The 22187-nt window shown below is 44.8% G+C and overlaps 1 long non-coding RNA gene across 2 annotated transcripts in view; it reads right to left on the reverse strand.

Moving 5' to 3' along the window:
- LOC137518219 (uncharacterized) overlaps positions 1-22187 on the reverse strand; it is a 97013-nt gene that overhangs the window by 71891 nt on the left and 2935 nt on the right. For both annotated transcript variants that reach the window (XR_011020758.1, XR_011020759.1), the window contains exon 2: positions 16178-16212. This is a non-coding gene — a long non-coding RNA (uncharacterized lncRNA). The remainder of the gene's footprint in view (positions 1-16177; positions 16213-22187) is intronic.

Genomic DNA, 22187 nt, shown 5'->3' on the forward strand with positions numbered 1-22187 from the left:
ATGACACTTTGTGACAAAAAAAAAGAAAAAAAAAAAGAATCCATTTCTTCTAACTTGCGACAAAAAAAAATGAAATCTGCCACGGACTCACCATGCCCCTCTCTGAATACCTTGAAGTGTCTACTTTCCAAAATGGGGTCATTTGTGGGGTGTGTTTACTGTCCTCGCATTTTCGGGGGTGCTAATTTGTAAGCACCCCTGTAAAGCCTAAAGGTGCTCATTGGACTTTGGGCCCCTTAGCACAGTTAGGCTGCAAAAAAGTGCCACACATGTGGTATTGCCGTACTCAAGAGAAGTAGTAGAATGTGTTTTGGGGTGTATTTTTACACATACCCATGCTGGGTGGGAGAAATATCTCTGTAAATGACAATTTTTTCATTTTTTTTACACACAATTGTCCATTTACAGAGTTATTTCTCCCACCCAGCATGGGTATGTGTAAAAATACACCCCAAAACACATTGTACTACTTCTCCTGAGTACGGCGATACCACATGTGTGGCACTTTTTTGCACCCTAACCGCGCTAAAGGGCCCAAAGTCCAATGAGTACCTTTAGGATTTCACAAGTCATTTTGCGGAATTTGATTTCCAGACTACTCCTCACGGTTTAGGGCCCCTAAAATGCCAGGGCAGTATAGGAACCCCACAAATGACCCCATTTTAGAAAGAAGACACCCCAAGGTATTCCGTTAGGAGTATGGTGAGTTCATAGAAGATTTTATTTTTTGTCAAAAGTTAGCGGAAAATTGATTTTTATTGTTTTTTTCACAAAGTGTCATTTTCCACTAACTTGTGACAAAAAATAAAATCTTCTATGAACTCACCATACTCCTAACGGAATACCTTGAGGTGTCTTCTTTCTAAAATGGGGTCATTTGTGGGGTTCCTATACTGCCCTGGCATTTTAGGGGCCCTAAACCGTGAGGAGTAGTCTGGAAATCAAATTCCGCAAAATGACCTGTGAAATCCTAAAGGTACTCATTGGACTTTGGGCCCTTTAGCGCAGTTAGGGTGCAAAAAAGTGCCACACATGTGGTATCGCCGTACTCGGGAGAAGTAGTACAATGTGTTTTGGGGTGTATTTTTACACATACCCATGCTGGGTGGGAGAAATAACTCTGTAAATGGACAATTGTGTGTAAAAAAATCAAAAGATTGTCATTTACAGAGGTATTTCTCCCACCCAGCATGGGTATGTGTAAAAATACACCCCAAAACACATTGTACTACTTCTCCCGAGTATGGCAATACCACATGTGTGGCACTTTTTTGCACCCTAACTGCGCTAAAGGGCCCAAAGTCCAATGAGTACTTTTAGGATTTCACAGGTCATTTTGCGGAATTTGATTTCCAGACTACTCCTCACGGTTTAGGGCCCCTAAAATGCCAGTTCAGTATAGGAACCCCACAAATGACCCCATTTTAGAAAGAAGACACCCCAAGGTATTCCGTTAGGAGTATGGTGAGTTCATAGAAGATTTTATTTTTTGTCAAAAGTTAGTGGAAAATGACACTTTGTGAAAAAAACAATAAAAATCAATTTTCCGCTAACTTTTGACAAAAAATAAAATCTTCTATGAACTCACCATACTCCTAACGGAATACCTTTGGGTGTCTTCTTTCTAGAATGGGGTCATTTGTGGGGTTACTATACTGCCCTGGCATTTTAGGGGCCCTAAACCGTGAGGAGTAGTCTTGAAACCAAATGTCGCAAAATGACCTGTGAAATCCTAAAGGTACTCATTGGACTTTGGGCCCCTTAGCGTACTTAGGGTGTAAAAAAGTGCCACACATGTGGTACCGCCGTACTCAGGAGAAGTAGTATAATGTGTTTTGGGGTGTATTTTTACACATACCCATGCTAAGTGGGAGAAATATCTCTGTAAATGACAATTGTTTGATTTGTTTTACACACAATTGACCATTTACATAGAAATTTCTCCCACCCAGCATGGGTATGTGTAAAAATACACCCCAAAACACATTATACTACTTTTCCTGAGTACGGCGGTACCACATGTGTGACACTTTTTTGCAGCCTAGGTGCGCTAAGGGGCCCAACGTCCTATTCACGGGTCATTTTGAGGCATTTGTTTTCTAGACTACTCCTCGCGGTTTAGGGCCCCTAAAATGCCAGGGCAGTATAGGAACCCCACAAGTGACCCCATTTTAGAAAGAAGACACCCCAAGGTATTCCGTTAGGTGTATGGCGAGTTCATAGAAGATTTTTTTTTTGTCACAAGTTAGTGAAAAATGACACTTTGTGAAAAAAACCCAATAAAAATCAATTTCCGCTAACTTTTGACAAAAAATAAAATCTTCTATGAACTCGTCATACACCTAACAGAATACCTTGGGGTGTCTTTTTTTCTAAAATGGGGTCACTTGTGGGGTTCCTATACCGCCCTGGCATTTTACGGGCCCAAAACCGTGAGTAGTCTGGAAACCAAATGTCTCAAAATGACTGTTCAGGGGTATAAGCATCTGCAAATTTTGATGACAGGTGGTCTATGAGGGGGCGTATTTTGTGGAACCGGTCATAAGCAGGGTGGCCTTTTAGATGACAGGTTGTATTGGGCCTGATCTGATGGATAGGAGTGCTAGGGGGGTGACAGGAGGTGATTGATGGGTGTCTCAGGGGGTGGTTAGAGGGGAAAATAGATGCAATCAATGCACTGGGGAGGTGATCGGAAGGGGGTCTGAGGGGGATCTGAGGGTTTGGCCGAGTGATCAGGAGCCACGGGGCAAATTAGGGCCTGATCTGATGGGTAGGTGTGCTAGGGGGTGACAGGAGGTGATTGATGGGTGTCTCAAGGTGTGATTAGAGGGGGGAATAGATGCAAGCAATGCACTAGCGAGGTGATCAGGGCTGGGGTCTGAGGGCATTCTGAGGGTGTGGGCGGGTGATTGAGTGCCCTAGGGGCAGATAGGGGTCTAATCTGATAGGTAGCAGTGACAGGGGGTGATTGATGGGTAATTAGTGGGTGTTTAGGGTAGAGAACAGATGTGAACACTGCACTTGGGAGGTGATCGGACGTCGGATCTGCAGGCGATCTATTGGTGTGGGTGGGTGATCAGATTGCCCGCAAGGGGCAGGTTAGGGGCTGATTGATGGGTGGCAGTGACAGCGGGTGATTGATGGGTGGCAGTGACAGGGGGTGATTGATGGGTGATTGATAGGTGATTGACAGGTGATCAGTGGGTTATTACAGGGAAGGACAGATGTAAATAATGCCCTGGCGAATTGATAAGGGGGGGTCTGAGGGCAATCTGAGCGTGTAGGCGGGTGATTGGGTGCCCGCAAGGGGCAGATTAGGGTCTGATATGATGGGTAACAGTGACAGGTGGTGATAGGGGGTGATTGATGGGTAATTAGTGGGTGTTTAGAGGAGAGAATAGATGGAAACACTGCGCTTGGGTGGTGATCTGATGTCGGATCTGCGGGCGATCTATTGGTGTGGGTGGGTGATCAGTTTGCCCGCAAGGGCGGGTTAGGGGCTGATTGTTGGGTGGCAGTGACAGGGGGTGATTGATGGGTGATAGGTGATTGGCAGGTGATTGACAGGTGATCAGTGGGTTATTACAGGGAAGGACAGATGTAATTAATGCACTGGTGAATTGATAAGGGGGGGGGGGTCTGAGGGCAATCTGAGCGTGTGGGCGGGTGATTGGGTGCCCGCAAGGGGCAGCTTAGGGTCTGATCTGATAGGTAACAGTGACAGGTGGTGATAGGGGGTGATTGATGGGTGATTGATGGGTAATTAGTGGGTGTTTAGAGAAGATAACAGATGTAAACAATACATTTGGGAGGTAATCTGACGGCGGGTTTGCGGGCGATCTAATGGTGTGGGTGGGTGATCAGATTGCCCGCAAGGGGCAGGTTAGGGGCTGATTGATGGGTGGCAGTGACAGGGGGTGACAGGGGGTGATTGATGGGTGATAGGTGATTGGCAGGTGATTGACAGGTGATCAGTGGGTTATTACAGGGAAGAACAGATGTAATTAATGCACTGGCGAATTGATAAGGGGGGGTCAGAGGGCAATCTGAGCGTGTTGGCGGGTGATTGGGTGCCCGCAAGGGGCAGATTAGGGTCTGATCTGATAGGTAAAAGTGACAGGTGGTGATAGGGGGTGATTGATGGGTAATTAGTGGGTGTTTAGAGGAGAGAATAGATGTAAACAATGGATTTGGGAGGTGATCTGATGTCGGATCTGCGGGCGATCTATTGGTGTGGGTGGGTGATCAGATTGCCCGCAAGGGGCAGGTTAGGGGCTGATTGTTGGGTGGCAGTGACAGGGGGTGATTGATGGGTGATTGATGGGTGATTGACGGGTGATTGACAGGTTATCAGGGAAGATAGATGCATACAGTACACAGGGGGGGGGGGGGTCTGGGGGGGGGTCTGGGGAGAATCTGAGGGGTGGGGGGGTGATCAGGAGGGGGCAGGGGGCAGGGGGGGGGGATAAAAAAAAATAGCGTTGACAGATAGTGACAGGGAGTGATTGATGGGTTATTAGGGGGGTGATTGGGTGCAAACAGGGGTCTGGGGGGTGGGCAGGGGGGGGGGGTCTGAGGGGTGCTGTGGGCTATCAGTGGGCGGGGGGGGGGGCAGATCAGTGTGTTTGGGTGCAGACTAGGGTGGCTGCAGCCTGCCCTGGTGGTCCCTCGGACACTGGGATCACCAGGGCAGGAGGCAGCCTGTATAATACACTTTGTATACATTACAAAGTGTATTATACACTTTGTAGCGGCGATCGCGGGGTTAACATCCCGCCGGCGCTTCCGTATGGCCGGCGGGATGTTACGGCGGGTGGGCGGAGCCAGTTGCCGGGGGAAGCGCGCGTCATCAATGACGCGATCGCTCCCCCGGCATGCCTAAAGGACGCGCCGCCTGAAGGCGTATTGCGGTCCTTTAGGCGTCCACTTTGCCGCCGCCCATGGGCTGTGGGCGGTCGGCAAGTGGTTAACAAGATGAGTCCATTTAAACGTTTATTTAAAGAGACTCTGTAACAAAATGTTCAGCCTTAGTTCTTCCATCCTATAAGTTCCTTTGCCTGTTCTAATGTGCTCTGGCTTACTGCAGCCTTTCCTAATTAACAGTGGCTGTGTTATCTCTGTTATATGATCTAATCTGTTTCCTTCTGTCGGCTCTGTCGGGCTAAGGCTTGAATGTGTGGAATGTGCTGTGCTGCTTGTGATTGGTAGAAGCTATACACACCCTCTGCAGGCCCCCTGCAGGCTCTGTATGACTCACACACTCTGCTTATGTGAGCCTATCACAAGGTGGTTAGTTTGTTTGTAAACACTGCCTAAAACTGGCAATTTCAAGCCAGGATTGCAGCAGAGAGTGGAAGAAACAGCACAGAGGGGCACAGAAGAACATAATGAATAGAATGGTATGATTTTTGGTGTAAACATTTTAAAGTACAGATTCTCTTTAAAACATTATTTGAAGGAAGTGTCATGCTTTAAAGCAGTAAATAAAGTTATTTCATGCCTGTGCAATTCATCCAAATAACGTTTGCCTCAACCATTCTCAGAAGGAGAGAGAAAATGTTCCATAGCTCTGCAAAATGTTATGAGACAGAACATCTGCAGAATGCTGACGCACTTAATAAATTGCTATGTTATTGCACCATGATTGAAAATTAGCTGAATGTCTTAACTGAAGAAAATCTATGCCAGGAAAGCCATTATTAAACCCATGGTTTGATGTATAGCGCACTTTTTACAAAACTAATAAGAGTGCGTTTGTGTTTCAGGTTACCTAGCGATACCCAAAGAACTCGGAATAGTTTATCAATACTTGTTTAAATAAAAGACATGAATCTGCATAATTAGATTTAGTCTAATGCAGCCGTTGTTACCTCCCTGCATCTCCTAGTACAAGGCTCTGTGCGGCGCACAAACGTAATGGAAGGAGCCTTTGATTCATATCCATTAAGAAACATCTTCTGGTATTGGAAAAAATCCGCACTAAACAACAATCCATAACAAGAGGGCAAAGGAGAAACTAAGCAAAGAAGCCCAATAAACTGTCCTGCGATTTCATTAGACGGATAATTAGTAGCGGTAGGCAGAGCTGGACAGAATGCAAGTCTCTCTATGAGCGGTGTGGGGATATATGGAGGTTTGTTTATCTCAAATCTTAAAGCAGAACTGAACTCAGAACTTCCTTTCTGCTCTAAGGCCTAGTGCACACCAGAGCGGTTCGGCTGCGTTTTGCGATCCGCTTGCGGCTGCGGATACGCTAGGGTAATGTATCTCAATGGGCTGGGTCACATTAGTGCGGGAGGCGTTTTGCAGAAACGCATACTCCCGTGGTGAGGCATTTTTTGGATTGTGGATGCGTTTCTGCCTCCAATGTAAAGTATAGGAAAAACGCAAACCGCTCTGAAAAACGGCACTTCAGAGCGGTTTGCCAGGCGTTTTTTTGTTACAGTAGCTGTTCAGTAACAGCTTTACTGTAACAATACATGAAATCTACTACACCAAAACCGCTACACAAAACACTAGCTGAAGCGCTACAGAAAAAGAAGAAAAAGCGTTTCAAAATCTGCTAGCATTTTGCGGATCTGCTAGCGGGTTTTGGTGTGCACCAGGCCTAAAAGATGAGCAACAGTGTAATAACTTTTAAAGAAAAATATTTATTTGTTACAGCTGATACAAATCCTGCAATAAATCTGCAGTGTGTCTGCTTCCTGCCTTCATGGAAGCAGACATAGGGTTAATACCCTGTGTTTACAAATTAGCTAATCTGCCGAGGCAGTCAGCTGACGCAGCTGAGAGATCAAATTACAGTGGTGATTAGTCACAGATGAGGGGATATTAGACAGGCTAAACTCTCTAAATACATACAGAGTGCATTTCTCTTTGTTTCCCTTCTGTCCAGTGCAAAAGTTCAGGTACACTTAAAAAAAAGGGCAAACTCCTCCCAATCTAATTTAATGTCCCACATCCCATATTCCCCCATCTGAGTTCATGTGTTATCAGTGTTTATTTTATGAGCTCTGTGACCACCCCCACCTGCTTGCCGCAACTTGCACTCATTGATGGCTGCCGAGCTGGGTGCGGGTCGCGACAAGCAGTGGGGGGTGGCCACAGAATTTGGTAAACTTTTGGAAACATGGCTGTGTTGTCTTGCACATGGAGGGGATGGGGGTTGGTGGTGTTTCTGTCATTAAAGGAGCACTCTGGAAAAAAAAGTAAGTAGTTAAACTCTGACAGAACTGAAAGGTTTTGGACTAGTCCATCTCCTCATGGAGGCTCTCATGTTTTACTTTGTTTTCAAAAGCATTTAATGAACACCAGTTGCAAAGTCTGACAAAACAGTGAAGGGAGGGTGGCTGGTGAGAAGGGAGGCTGACTGGTACCTTACTATTTTGGCAGTTAACCAGCCGATACTTCCTGGGGTATTGGGCACAGATTAAATTGGATTGTCAATTGTCACAATGACATTCCACATATTACTGAAACAAAAAAATAAAAATGAATAGCACAGTATGGCTGGCGTCAGTTTTATCTGCTCTGTCATAACCATTTAGTGCACATTGGCCATGTCTAATTATCTGCTCAGAGCCATATTTCCCTGTGTGTGGCACACAATAGCCTTGCTTGTAACATCCAATCATGTGCAGAGGATGATTGATAGATTTTGCTGTCCATTTTGTTAGGTATGTCTTGTTGGTATTGAGTCTGAACTGTTTTGGCCTCCAGAACTGCCTTCATTCCACCACTACATGGGGGAAACGCTGTTTTGTTTTTTGTTTCTGGGGGGCATTGTCTTTTAGAGCCTAAGTTCTCAGCATGTAGTATGCGTACCCCAGAGGGTACTTCTGATGGCTCCACTGGGTACTCGTGCTTGATATACTTAACCAAGAATAACCAAAAGTTTTAGAATATGATAAATCTTATTTAACCCATTCGCGTTCCGTCGTTTTCACTTAAGGAAATGTTCACCTCCCATTCATTAGCCTATAACTTTATCACTACTTATCACAATGAACTGATCTATATCTTGTTTTTTCCGCCACCAATTAGGCTTTCTTTGGGGGGTACATTTTGCTAAGAGCCACTTTACTGTAAATGCATTTTAACAGGAAGAATAACAAAAAAACGGAAAAAAATCATTATTTCTCAGTTTTCAGCCATTATAGCTTTAAAATAATACATGCCTCCATAATTAAAACTCACATATTGTATTTGCCCATATGTCCCGGTTATTTTACCGTTAAAATTATGTCCCTATCACAATGTATGGCGACAATATTTTATTTGGAAATAAAGGTGCATTTTTTCCGTTTTGCATCTATCACTATTTACAAGTTTAAAATAAAAAAAATATAGAAATATTTCATCTTTACATTGATATTTAAAAAGTTTAGACCCTTAGGTAAATATTTACATGTTTTTTTTTTTTTATATTAAACATTTTATTTGGGTATTTTTGGGAGGGTGGGATGTAAACTATAGTTTTATAATGTAATTGTGTGTTGTTTTTAATTTTTTTTACTTTTAGTTGTAGTTTTACTTATTGGCCACAAGATGGCGGCCATGAGTTTGTTTACATGATGTCACTCTAAGCGTAACACACGCTTAGAGTGACGCAGGGGGGAGGCAACGGCCAGAAAAAGCACAGCTTCTGAGAGAAGCTGTCGCTTTTTCAGCGGGGGAGAGGAATCAGTGATCGGGCACCATAGCCCGATACATTGATTCCGTGGCTACCGAATCCGCGTCCGGAAGTGCGCGTGCACGCGCGCGATCGGCCGCGGGAGCGCACGGTAGCGCGCATGGTTCCTGGACGTAGTTTCTACGTCCAGGAACCAAAATAGGTTAAACAACACCAAATTAGTGTTTTAGCTAATTAAAAGCAATAGTAGATGTTTAGAAACTGTTTAAAACCAATTATCATGTACTACGATTAAATATATATTTGTCAAGGGTACCTGTGATAGTGTTTACCATGCTAGGGGGTACTTGGTGAGTACAGGGTTTTATAAGGGGTACATACCAATAAAATGTTGAGCAGCAAGTTTTAGAGTAATTTTGCCTTAAAGGGAACCTGTACTGAGTAAAAAATTTTAAAATAAACACATGAGGTAACTTCAAATGAACATTACATAGTTACCTTGCCATCAGTTCCTCTCAGAAGCTCACCATTTTCTTCTGACAATGATCCCTTCCAGTTCTGACAACATTTTGTCAGAACTGAAATATATCAGTTGCTGTCAGTTATATATCAGTTGCTGTCAGTTACAGCTGAGAGGAGAACTGATGTGTCCATGTTTCCCTATGGCTCAAGTGGACGATATTACAGTTTAACTGTGTGCTGACCAGGAAGCTGTTATGGGGTAATGGCCATTTTCAAAATGGAGGATGGAGAATTCCATTGATCACATTGGACAAACAGGACTCAGGAGAGGAGAAAGAGATTGAGGAGTAGACTACACAGCAGGTAAGTATGACTTGTGTATGGTTATTTTGACTTTTAATTTTCAGTATAGGTTTTCTTTAAAACTTGGGCCGTTGGGCTGGAAACTCTGCCCACATCCTGTCATGGCCACAAACATCTTTTTTTTTTTGGGGGGGGGGGGGGGGGGGAGATAAGCTGATCCAACGGTCCAACAGCATCGATACGTTAATGGTACATTGTAGCAAATGTATAAACACAAAACCCACTATAAAAAATGTATTTTGACATTAATATCTATGGAATGTATTATACTTGTTTTTAAGGGTGTGTGTGTGTGGAGGGAGAGGGGTTCAAGAAAAACATTTTTTCTGCTAGGGTTCCTTTAAGCCCTTTTAAAATCTGGTGACCTGAAAAGTTCTATATACAGAAATCATGGACGTTCTGTGGTGATCAGGCTTTCTACAAAGGCCCCATTATGTGAAATCCTTTCGGATCAATACCAAAGCTTCCCACTGCCATTCTGGAAACAATTTGTACACAATCTTCATGCGGATTTGTGTCATACAGCATTAGTGAAATCTTCGGAAATGTTTTCATTATCTCTCCCGTTTCTCTCCTGTCTCATTTTTCTTTTCTCTCCATCATGGCCTATATGCAATTAACTTTTTTCTCCTGAGTTAGCTCCCAGGAGATAATTTGCATATACTTGTTAATAACTTTTAAGCATTTTACAATTGAAAAAGTACATAAAAATTGGTGAAAAAGTACTATCAAAATAAATTAATGATTAGTATTTTCTTGCTTGCTGGTGGCGGGTTAAAAGGCATTTTATGACAAGGGCCCATAAGCAATTAACTTTTTCCCTTAGGAGATAATTTTCCTCTATTTAGAATAACTTTTCAGCAATTTGCAATTGAAAAAGTATCAAAAAGTAGATGGAAAAGTACTATCAAAACTATTTCAAGTATTTTCAGTGCTTGCTGGGGGTTCAAAAGGCGGCAAGTTTGAAAATATAACTTAGGAGAAAACTCATGAGAACTCATTGCCCATATGCAATTAACTTTTTCTCCTAGGTCATATTTTCACATATCATCATTAAAATGCCGTTAAGCCACCAGCAAGCAAGCAAATACTGAAAATAATTTTAAAGCCTAAGGAGAGGGAAGGCTCGGTCCTAATGAGACTTCCCTCTCCTCTCCTGGTGCCCGGTCCCGCTCACGATCCCCCGTTGCAGTATTCGACCAGTTTGGTCAAATACTGCCGCTTCGGAAGTCTTCGGGAGCACTCGGGCTTCCAAAAACGGGCCGATCCATACTGCGCATGCGTGAGTGCCCACTCTGGCGCACTCGCGCGGGCCTATGATGCACTCGCGCGTGCGCAGTAAGAAGCGGCCCGTCTTCGGGAGCCCGAGTGCTCCCGAAGACTTCCGAAGTCCCCCGCGGCGGGGGATTTGAATGGAGGATACACCGGGCACCAGGAGAGGAAATGGAAGGCTCATTAGGACCGAGCCTTCCCTCTCCTTAGGTGAGTATCTGACTTTTCTTTTTTTTAATCGGTAACCATTCACTTTAAGATACCTTTTCAGCTACGTTTCGGTATTTTTTCCATTGCAAACAACTGAAAAGTTATTTGAAAAAGAAGTTGAAAAATTATCTCCTAGGTGAAAACTCAGGTGAAAAAAATGCATCTGGGCCAGAGTCATAAAATGCTTTTTAAATTACTAGCAAGCAATAAAATAATAAAAGCAATAAAATATTATAACATAATTATGATAGTACTTTTTGACCAATTTTTAGGTACTTTTGCAATTGTAAATGCTGAAAAATTATTTTAAAGATAAGATAAAACATATCTCCTAGTCCTAGGAGATAACTCAGGAGAAAAAGACAATCGCATATGTCCCTATGTGTTTTCTCTGATCACCCCTTTTATAAATATTTACCAATATTTGTGACTTTTATAAATGCAGTGATGTAAAAAACGCAATTATTTCTGCTGTCAATCAAAGAATGGCAACCATTATAAATAGGCCCCAGTGTGTCTTAGCAATGCTAAGTTGCGCTGTAAAATGACTGAAGTGTAAATTTTAATGACAGGCTTTCTTGCATAAAATCATTCCTGTCTGCAACTGATCTTTTCCCAAGTGCTCCTCATCCAGTACTGAGACGGTTCCTTAGCAACAAAATGGCTGCTTATCTTTATTTCAACATCATTTTAATTCTCACGCAGTTCTCTCGCCCTCCTGTAAACTCTAACCGAGAATCCAGAAGTAGTCTATAAAAATAAACTTAAGACTCGGTTGATACAGTGGATAAAGTGAGCAGACAAGCGGAAACTGTCTAAACTCCTCATAGATGACCTGTCCTTAAAAGCTTTATGCGCTGTTATCACAGGGCTGGGAGCCAGATGCGCTGCAGCCACTCTCTGACTACCCTGAGAATTGCAGAAGGCCTGAGCTGTGAATCGGAAAGTACACAGTAAATAGGATGCGCAGAGCTCGCCGCTGATTGAAAAGTGCTGGCAAGGAAAAAAAAAACTTTATGCAAAAAAACATTTTTATCTGTATTTTCATTTTGCCATTATACGGACAAATACATGATGACTGTAAACTGTTGACTTTGAATCTGAGTTCTGGGCAGAGACGTGTGACTGTCCATAGTTTACAGAAGAACTTTTTACCCAGAATTGAACTTCATCCTAACCAGTAGCTGATTTCTTCCTTTCCCACAAGAAATCTTTACCTTTCCTCGAATATATCATCAGGGAAGTCCTGTATGGATGATACTGTGGTGAAACTCCTCCCACAGAGTATCCTGTCTGTGAACCTCATTGCATTGTGGGAAATAATGGCTGTTTCCAACTGCCAAGCAAATAGTACTAGTAAAAAGCCCCACCCATAGAATAACAGGCACTTGACCATTGGGCGCGGCCCGATGGCAGTTGGTGCTGTGTTTTCTTTTCTTGTCTGCCAGCAGTAGAGATGATTATCTGTAGGCTCATTGTGGATCAAACAACATGAACAAATTACACAGCAAATATCATTTTTTCCCCTTGATCTATCTTATAGCTTTTTAACGCCTCCCTTTCCAATGTATTGATTTATTTTTTCCCTCTACTTCCATCATTTGGTAAAGTTCCTCTTTAAGCAATTTGGATATGTTTTCTCTAAAAGGAATGGCCAAGGAGATAGGTTTATGCAAAACTGATATTTATTACATGCAAATTATTCATCTTTGTATCAGACCAATGAAATGCTGCAGATGATGATTTTGATTCATCCTAGTCCAAGCTGTGTACATTTGGAATATACAATTTAAATCAACTTGAAATGATTACTTGTTGACCATGGTTCATGGACATGACAAGGTACATAAACCCAAGCATCTCCTTGACCAAGGTACATGAACCTAAACATCTCATTGACCATGGTTCATGAACATGGCATGGTCCATGAACCCAGGCATCTTGTTAACCATGGTAGAGGAACACAAGTCGACCACTGAGTCTGGCAGAAAGTTAGTGGCACGGCTTATTTGTTTTCTGTGTATAGGTCTTTTAGTAGCTAATGTCAGATAAAGCAGTCTTTGTTTTAGAATTAATTCCATTAGTTGTGTTATAGACTGAACAGAGGCGCCAAAAGAATAAAAACAATATTTAAAATGTTAAAAATTACTTAGGAGGCAGTGGTGGACTTACCTCCCTCAAGCAGACACAGGAAAGCTGTGTAATTCAACATAGGAAACATTTTAATGGTATACTCCAAAGGGTTTAGTACAACGCGACGCGTTTCGCAGGTCTACACCCGCTCCATCAGGCAGTATAAAGTAGGAGCACACAGCAACGTAATGTCAGAGTAACATCTGGCGCCTTAACAAAGGCGCCAGGTGTTACTCTGACATTACGTTGCTGTGTGCTCCTACTTTATACTGCCTGATGAAGCGGGTGTAGACCTGCGAAACGCGTTGTACTAAACCCTTTGGAGTATACCATTACAATTTTTCCTATGTTGAATTACACAGCTTTCCTGTGTCTGCTTGAGGGAGGTAAGTCCACCACTGCCTCCTAAGCAATTTTTAACATTTTAAATATTGTTTTTATTCTTTTGGCGCCTCTGTTCAGTCTATAACACATTATATATCCACTTTTGGTGGAGGGGGATACCCCTTCTTTTCATGTCTACAGAGAGCGACTTCTTAATCCTGAGTGGGGACAGGTCAATCTCCTCACCTGCTTATAACAGTGGTTACCTGGAGGTAACCCGTGTTTGTGAGTATACATTTTACTCTTTTCTCAAACATATTAATTACCTTGACTTACCTACTAAATTTTTGGGCCCCTTACACACTATTAGGCCTGGGCCCCCCCTCCCTGGGCCCACCCACTTGTTGCTGTGCCCGCCCACTAGCCACCCCACCCCCGTGTGCGTGCGCGAAGTTCGCTGCGGCGAAAAATGTGCATGACTCCGACACTTACCATGACCATGGCATGTTGTGGGTGGGGCCAAATACTAGTAAAGTACAGGGAGTCCCTGGTTAACAAATGAGATAGGGACTTGTAGGTCCACTCTTATCCTTTATCCGTTCTCTTTTGTCCCCCTCTTTTCTTCCTGTGCCTCTTTTGTCCCCCTCTGTTTCACCTCAGTTTGTGCCTCTTTTGTGTCCCTCTGTGTGAACTCATGTTCCCGTCTCATCTCTTTTCTCCCTGCACCTCTTTTGTCTGCCTCTGTTTCCCCTGTGCCTCTTTAATCCCCCTGTATTACTTCTTGTCCCCTTCTGTCTCAGCTCATCCCCTGCCCTAGTCAGGTATAGGTGCCTCCAGTATAGGTATCCATGCATAGGAGCCCCTAGTATAGGTAGCCAGGTATAGGTACCCCCAGTAGCCAGCTATAGGTGGTGCCCCGGTATAGATAGCCTGGTATAGTTGCCTCCAGTATAGGTAGCCTGGTATGGGTGGTGCACCAGTATAGGTTAGCCAGGTACAGGTGCCCCCAGTATAGGTAGCAAGCTATAGGCACCCCAGTATAAGTAGCCAAGTATAGGTGGTGCCCCACTATAGGTAGCCAGGTACAGGTGGTGCCCTCAGTAAAGGTAGCCAAGTATAGGTGGTGCCCCAGTATAGATAGCCAGGTATAGGTGGTGCCCCAGTATAGGTAGCTAGGTATAGGTGGTTCCAGCCCTAGTATAGGTAGCCAAGTATAGTTGCCCCCCCAGTATAGGTAGCCTGGTATAGGTGGTGCACCAGTATAGGTTATCCAGGTACAGGTGTCCCGAGTATAGGTAGCAAGCTATAGGCGCCCCAGTATAAGTAGCCAGGTACAGGTGGTGTCCTCAGTATGTATACCTATGTAGCTAGGTATAGGTGGTTCCAGCCCCAGTATAGGTAGCCAGGTATAGGTGGTGGCCCAGTATAGGTAGCCTGTAGCCAGATATAGGTGGTGCCCTAGTATAGAAAGTCCGCTGTAGCGGGCTCACTCATCTGCTCCCCACATTCAAGCGCTGATGCCACTCTTCTCTCAGTGCTGGAACGCGGCGTGCTGGTTAGTGAGCCACAGGCCCACAGCCAGCACATGCGGCCCTTCCAGCACTTGGGGGGGCAGGAGGCCTGAGAAAAGGGGAAACCCTGTAAACATGTCGTGTTAAGCTATTATATTAAACGCATGTTTAATCATCACCTGTTGAGTGCCTCCTTCATACCTGTACCAGGGCCCCCATGAGTCCTGGGCCCCTCACTGCAGTGTCAGTTGACACCCCCCCCCCCCCCCCCCCGGTGGCTGCTCTGAGTAGGCCTTTGCTGTTGTAACCAAAGATTTGAGCTTTAGCCTTCTGGATGTGGGGGCTGAATGCAGATCAGTAAAAGATACCTGAAATTTGTTGTCTCATATGAGGGGACTGAAAGAGGGTTTTTTTTAAATAGTGTGCTTTACAAGCACATCTATCCTCAAAAGTTAAACTGTAGCAAAAAACAACAACAAAAAAAACCCTCACATACTCATCTATGGAGAGGGAAGACTCTGGATCCTGTAGAGCCTTCCTGGCCCTCTCATGGTGTCCTCGTTCCAGTGCTGCCACTCTGGTTACACATATTGGACCTACTGGTCGAATACACATTTGGGGATACTCAGAAAGCTTTAGAAGCACTCGTGTCCCTGAGTGCTTCCAAAGACGGGCAGCTCATACTGCGCATGCATGAGCACAGACTCGCACCCAACTTCAGAATCACTTGGGGACGTGAATGCTTCTGATGCTTTCCAAGGGCTCCTGGAGTCGAAGCAGGTGGAGTTAGAGCATAGCGCTCAGTGCTGAGTGCCGAAACTAGGTGCCCCATAGCAGTAATATACTGTGCGCGGCGCTATGGTGATTGCCGGCCCCTAAATTACATCTCGCTCTGAGTTGCGACAACTTGGAATAGTATTCTACGACGCCGGGGATTTGAGCGGCAGCAGGGTGAGCCATCATTCAGCTCACCCTGCGCTCAGCTCACCAGCGGTGTACATATACTGTACGTATGCTCCTGGAGGGGCCAATTCAAAAAAGGAACAGCGCTGGTGAGCATGTGACTTTTTTTTTCATTACACATTTGCTTTAATCATCTAGTGTCATTGTATGTGCTCTGATACGTCAAATAAACAAATGCTACATTTAGGCCATGCTGCAGTCCCATATACAGTATATAGTATACCTAGAAGAAAAGAACAAATGACACCCATGCTAACCTAGAAATAAAAAACACATACATACGTAGATAAATAATAGTTCTACTTACATAACAGATGTATTGCACAGTCCATGTTATGATTTCTGTTAATTTTATAAAGGAAAAGAAGAAAATCTTATTCTAGACAGTTTCCACCTTGGTTACCTTTGAATGAAGCTAATCCTGTCATAATTTCCTCCCTCACTCTTTTTTCTCCTTGCAAATTGTGTATTAGTTACGCACGCTCCTCCCAGAGTCTTCAGACACTGCCACTGAGAAGTATAATTGTACATATACAAGGACAATGAAAAAGCTGTATCATGCACATAAGGAAGGAGAGGTTCCAGTCTAACCTGTGACTCCTTCCTTATGTGCTCTATGTGTATTTTAAATTTTGCTGTTTGATTTTATTTGTTTAACAGTGAGAGGATTTGAGTTTGGGGGTTTGGTTTTGAGCTTTGGCTTTCCACCCTTCTGTGCAGTAACTACCCCACCCCCAATTGCTCCATCCTCCTTTTTAAGTCTGACAGTGAGAGCCGTATAGTAGCTATGACTAAGGACTCTGGTCCGAAACATGTTAGCTATGAGGTCTTTTGGCTGTACTGAGGATATGTCCTAAATAAAGAATCTGGTGAAGACAACGTTGCGGATCATTTTCTACTTATGTATGTATTTGGTAGCCACTCCCATCCCCAGCTGAACTGTTTTCTCAATTTCTAATTGAGAATCACTTCCATTTCAGCCATGGCAGCTATCATACCTATTTAAACGCTGCAAGAAGGTCACTTGTGGCCTAGGTCATTTGGTGCCATTTAATTCCTAAGTGCCATTTATTACAAAGTGCTTTGCAACAACTTACCAAGAATTTACCAAGAATTCACCCAGGAATTCAAACAGGAATCAACAGCCAAAGGATTCTGCTGGAAACTACTACTCTGCATCCACAACTGCCTCCAATGCTGTTGCTCAAAATGCCACTGCTGGACATATGTTGCACTACCAAGTAGACTCTTTATGTACACAGGTTTGCTTGCACTAACTGCATACTCATATAAACTGTTTAGGAGTTGGAAATTTCCTGCTGATAATCATTGACACTTACCATGTTTACTGCACTTTTTCTTATGTTCTGCCTGTCTGCAAACATCTACAAGTTGCATTGCAATATGCATCCTCCCCGTGTACCTCACTCCATATTCATTTCATCTGCTCTGCTTTGCTCACCTTACTCAGCTTCTCATAAACTGTTAGCTCTCCTGAAATCTCTCTCTCCCTCCAGCAGCTCAAAAACTTCACAAACATTTAAATCCCATTCACATTTGCTTACTCTCTCCCTCCTACTCTTACTTGCTGCTGGTGATATATCGCCTAACCCTGGGCCACAGCCTGCTGCCAGACAAGCATCCCCTGCTGACCCGCTTCACAGCTCTCTGTCCAGTGTCCACAAATAACTTCAACACCCATCCTCGCCCCAACCTCATTTCCATCCATCCCACTCACAAGCACATGCTCCCCCTACCCTGCGGTCTCTGGAATGCCAGATCCGTCCGCAATAAACTTACAGAGGTCCACAACCTCTTCCTCTCCAAATCCCTCACCATCCTCGCACTCACTGAGACATGGCTCACCCCCTCTGACTCTGCCGCAGAGGCTGCCCTCTCATACGGGGGGCTTCACCTCAGTCACACCCCCAGACCAGACAACAGGACCGGGGGAGGGGTGGGTCTGCTCCTCTCCCCATCCTGCACATTCCGTGTCCTCACTCCACCTTCCTCCCTACAATTCACATCATTTGAGGCCCACACTATCCGCCTCTACAATCCCCTCCCAGCCATTGTTGCAGTCTTATACCGCCCTCCGGGCTCCACACGACAATTTCTCGACAACCTTGCCTCCTGGCTCCCACACATCCTCTCCTCTGACCTCCCCACCATCATCCTCAGGGATTTCAATATACCCATCAATGAACCCAAGAACTCTGTTGCGACCCGGCTACTCACCATAGCCAACTCACATGGCCTAGTACAACACACCAACGCCCCCACTCACACTGCACGTCACACTCTCGACCTTATATTCACTAAATCCACCACCATTGCAGACCTCGACATCGCACCATTTCCACCCTCAGACCATTACCTTCTCGCCTTCAACTTCCTCACGGAAGGCACCTCCAAACTACCCGCCCACCCACCTGGGAGATGGCAGCGAGACCTACGCAAGCTCAACCCTGGCGTCCTTGCTGACTCCCTCCATGGCCTATCCTCCACTCTCCCCACCCTAACCTGTCCTAATCTTGCTGCAGCTCAGTATCACCAAATTCTCTCATCAGCCCTAGAGAAAGCTGCTCCACCAATATTCCGCCGCAACCGACCCCCTAACCCCCAGCCCTGGCGCACTACCCATACTTGCAACCTCCAGAGGGAAACACGCGCCACTGAACGAAAATGGCGGAAAACTCGACTAAAGCAGGATTTCCTACAGTACAAGACTAACCTGCAGCAGTTCCACACTGCCCTTGCTCATGCGAAGCAGGAATACTTTACCAAGCTCATCGGAGCACAAGCTTCCAATCCCCGGCGTCTTTTTAGCACCTTCAACTCCCTGCTTAAACCCACCCCCCCACCTTCTGTTTCCTCCCTCTCTGCCACAGATTTAGCCACCCACTTCACCAACAAAATAGTCTCCATCCGTCAGGAAATATCCAATCTTCAATCTTCACCTCCCACCTGCTCACAACCTACTCCTTCTCCACCCTATCCTCCCCTCACCTCCTTCACTCCTACTACCACTGAGGAGGTCAACCACCTACTGCAGACTTCCCATACCACTACCTCCCCCCTTGACCCTATCCCTTCTGATCTACTTCAGCCTCCCTTCACGGATCTGGCCCCAGTCCTCACTACCATGTTTAACCTCTCCCTATCCACAGGCACCTTCCCCTCAGACTTCAAGCAGGCCACTGTACTGCCTCTGCTCAAGAAACCCTCCCTCGACCCCTCGCTACCCTCCAACTACCGCCCGATCTCCCTCCTCCCCTTCGCCTCAAAACTCCTTGAGCGTCTGGTTCACAAACGCCTGACCCAGTACCTCAATGCCAACTCACTACTAGACCCACTGCAATCTGGATTTCGGCCTGCCCACTCAACTGAAACGGCTCTCACCAAAGTGGTCAATGACCTTGCCTTAGCTAAAGCTGAAGGTAAATACACCATTCTCCTCCTCCTTGACCTTTCAGCAGCTTTTGATACAGTAGATCATCCCCTACTCCTCCAGTCCCTCCAATCCATGGGCATTCACGATCTAGCCCTGACCTGGCTTTCATCCTACCTCTCCAACCGCTCCTTCACGACCTCCTTCAATGAGTCCTCGTCCACCCCCAACCACCTCTCAGTGGGAGTCCCCCAAGGCTCGGTCCTTGGCCCCCTACTGTTCTCCCTATACACATCCTCCATTGGCAAGGTTATCTCCTCCATGGGTTTTAACTATCATCTGTATGCAGATGACACCCAAATCTATCTCCACACCCCTGACATATCCACCACTACCATGGACAAGGTCTCCTCCTGCCTATCTGCCATCTCCTCCTGGATGTCCGCTAGGTTCCTAAAACTAAATCTAGACAAAACGGAATTTATGATCTTCCCACCCCGGTCATCCCTGGACCTCCCAGATGTGCAGGTCACTGTTAACCACACTACTATTCACCCTACCTCTCAAGCCCGCTGTCTGAGTGTCACCCTGGACTCCGCACTCTCCTTCACTCCCCACATCCAAAACCTCACAAAGTCCTGCAACTTCCACCTTCGTAACATCTGTAAGATTTGCCCTTTCCTGACCCCTGCCACCACCAAACTCCTCATCCATGCCCTCATAATTTCCCGCCTCGACTACTGCAATGCCCTTCTGTCTGGACTCCCTAAGACCCGAAGAGCCCCACTGCAGTCCATCATGAATGCGGCTGCCAGAATTATCCACTCCTCCCATCGCTCCACCAGGGCGGCTCCCCTCCATGAATCCCTCCACTGGCTTCCTATCCAGTCCAGAATCAGATTCAAGATATTGTGTCTGACCTACAAATCCATCCACAAAACCTGTCCAACCTACATTTCTGATCTTACTCAGAGATACACACCAAGCCGCTCACTCCGCTCCTCCAATGAACTTCGCCTGACCGTCCCCCGCATCACCCAGTCCCATGCACGCCTCCAAGACTTCTCAAGAGCCGCTCCGACACTATGGAACTCCCTACCTCCACCCATTAGGGCAGCCCCCTCCTTTAACACCTTCAAGAAGGCCCTCAAAACTCACCTTTTCACTCTTGCCTACCACCCCTCACAATTGCTCTAAACCCACAGCCGAACTCTGGTCCCCTACCTCTCGTGTCCCTACCTCTCCCTCTAGATTGTAAGCCTTTGGGCAGGGTCCTCACTCCTTTTGTGTCCTACCTGATCATGCACCTCTATTACTGTGCACCCATGCTATGCATTTGAGTGAACCTAACTTGCCTAACTCCATGCTCCCATCCAGTGACTGACTAAGCATTACCTTGTACTCATACTGTGCTGTGTGATCTGGTTTTCTTGTATTCCTGTATTGTCATATTGCTGTTTGTCACCCCTAAATATTGTCTGTAACCTAAATTAATGTCCAGCGCTGCGTAATATGTTGGCGCTTTATAAATACAACAAATAAATAAATAAATAAATAAATATTTGTACTTGTATTGCTGGATGTCATGACTGTATAGTGTCTTGAACTTCCCATGTTTATATGTTCCCCCATTTTTGTTTTGTACTATGTACAGTGCTATGGAAGATGTTGGCACTATATAAATAAAATAATATTAGTAGGAATGCATCAACACCAAAAGCCAGCACTTTGCCAAAGACATCCTAAGTTTTACAAGGCAGACTTGAATTTTTCATGCACATATTGCTTCTTTTCCAAGACTCCTCTGTCTCAATGTGTGGCCGGTCATGTGTGGTACTGTAGGATAAGGGAAAAGTTATACCCATAAAGTATATGTGCAGGGGCTGAAGCTCTATTTTTTGTTACCAAGAAAGCTTTTTAGCTTTTTTGCAACATTTAGTTATTTTCCCATGCAAGTGAAGTGCCACATAATTATATGTTATCCCATACACCCAAAGCACTGTGGTTGTAATTTTCACAGACGTATACTGTAACCTACAACATAATGGCTCTTATGCATTTCACTTTTTCTTGAAAGTTTTCTCATAGGAGATAGTTTTCATCTTATGTTTAAAATACCTTTTCAGCACTCTGCAATTGAAAAAGTACCAAAAAGTAGTAGAAAAAGTACTTTATTGCTACCTGGTACAGTATAAGCTCATTATACTCTGATATAGTTAATATTCGGGCATAGTAAACTAAATGTCCAGGTTCCGGCCATGCCCCATTATAAGTTTATGGGGGTAATGCCTGGTACAGTGGGAGTAATGCCTGTTATAGTAAACCTGTTTTCCGTCCCTCCGGTAGTCTGTATCTGGCAAAAGTGGGCATGCACATGCGTCATACGTAAATAAAAAATAAATACGTCAGTCAGAGACTCATGAGCTGTTATCGGTGGGCAGGCTTGGCAGCCACTTGTAGCCTGCTAGCTATTTGCATTACCTCAAAAGAACCAGCCAGAGAAACCTATGCTTCCTGTGTCAACTGCTGTCCGATTACTGAGGGAATGGCCTGTCACCTGTGACTTGCTTGTGCATGGCTGCAACACCATGTGCTTGCTGTGCATGCTGCACAGAAATTTGGACAGAGGAGCACACTGCCAGAACTGTACCTGCATTAAGTGTTGAGACCTATGCTTCCTTTGCAAGCCGTTGCATGATTATTGCATGTAAATCCCTGCATATAGAGCACTGTGCATTTTAATCTTAGACACTGTCTGTGCTCACTTGCTGAAGCATTGAAAAGAAAAAATGACTCCCAATTATTGACTGAATTAAGATCCAGTACTATAGTATAGTTTAAGAGTTTGAGTATAACCAGTTCTGATTTGATTGATAATGGGTTAAAATATCATCTAGGAGAAAACTTTGGAGAAAAAGTGAATTGG

Source organism: Hyperolius riggenbachi, chromosome 5 (assembly GCF_040937935.1).
Source record: "Hyperolius riggenbachi isolate aHypRig1 chromosome 5, aHypRig1.pri, whole genome shotgun sequence".
In the NCBI taxonomy this organism is placed as follows: Eukaryota; Metazoa; Chordata; class Amphibia; order Anura; family Hyperoliidae; genus Hyperolius; species Hyperolius riggenbachi.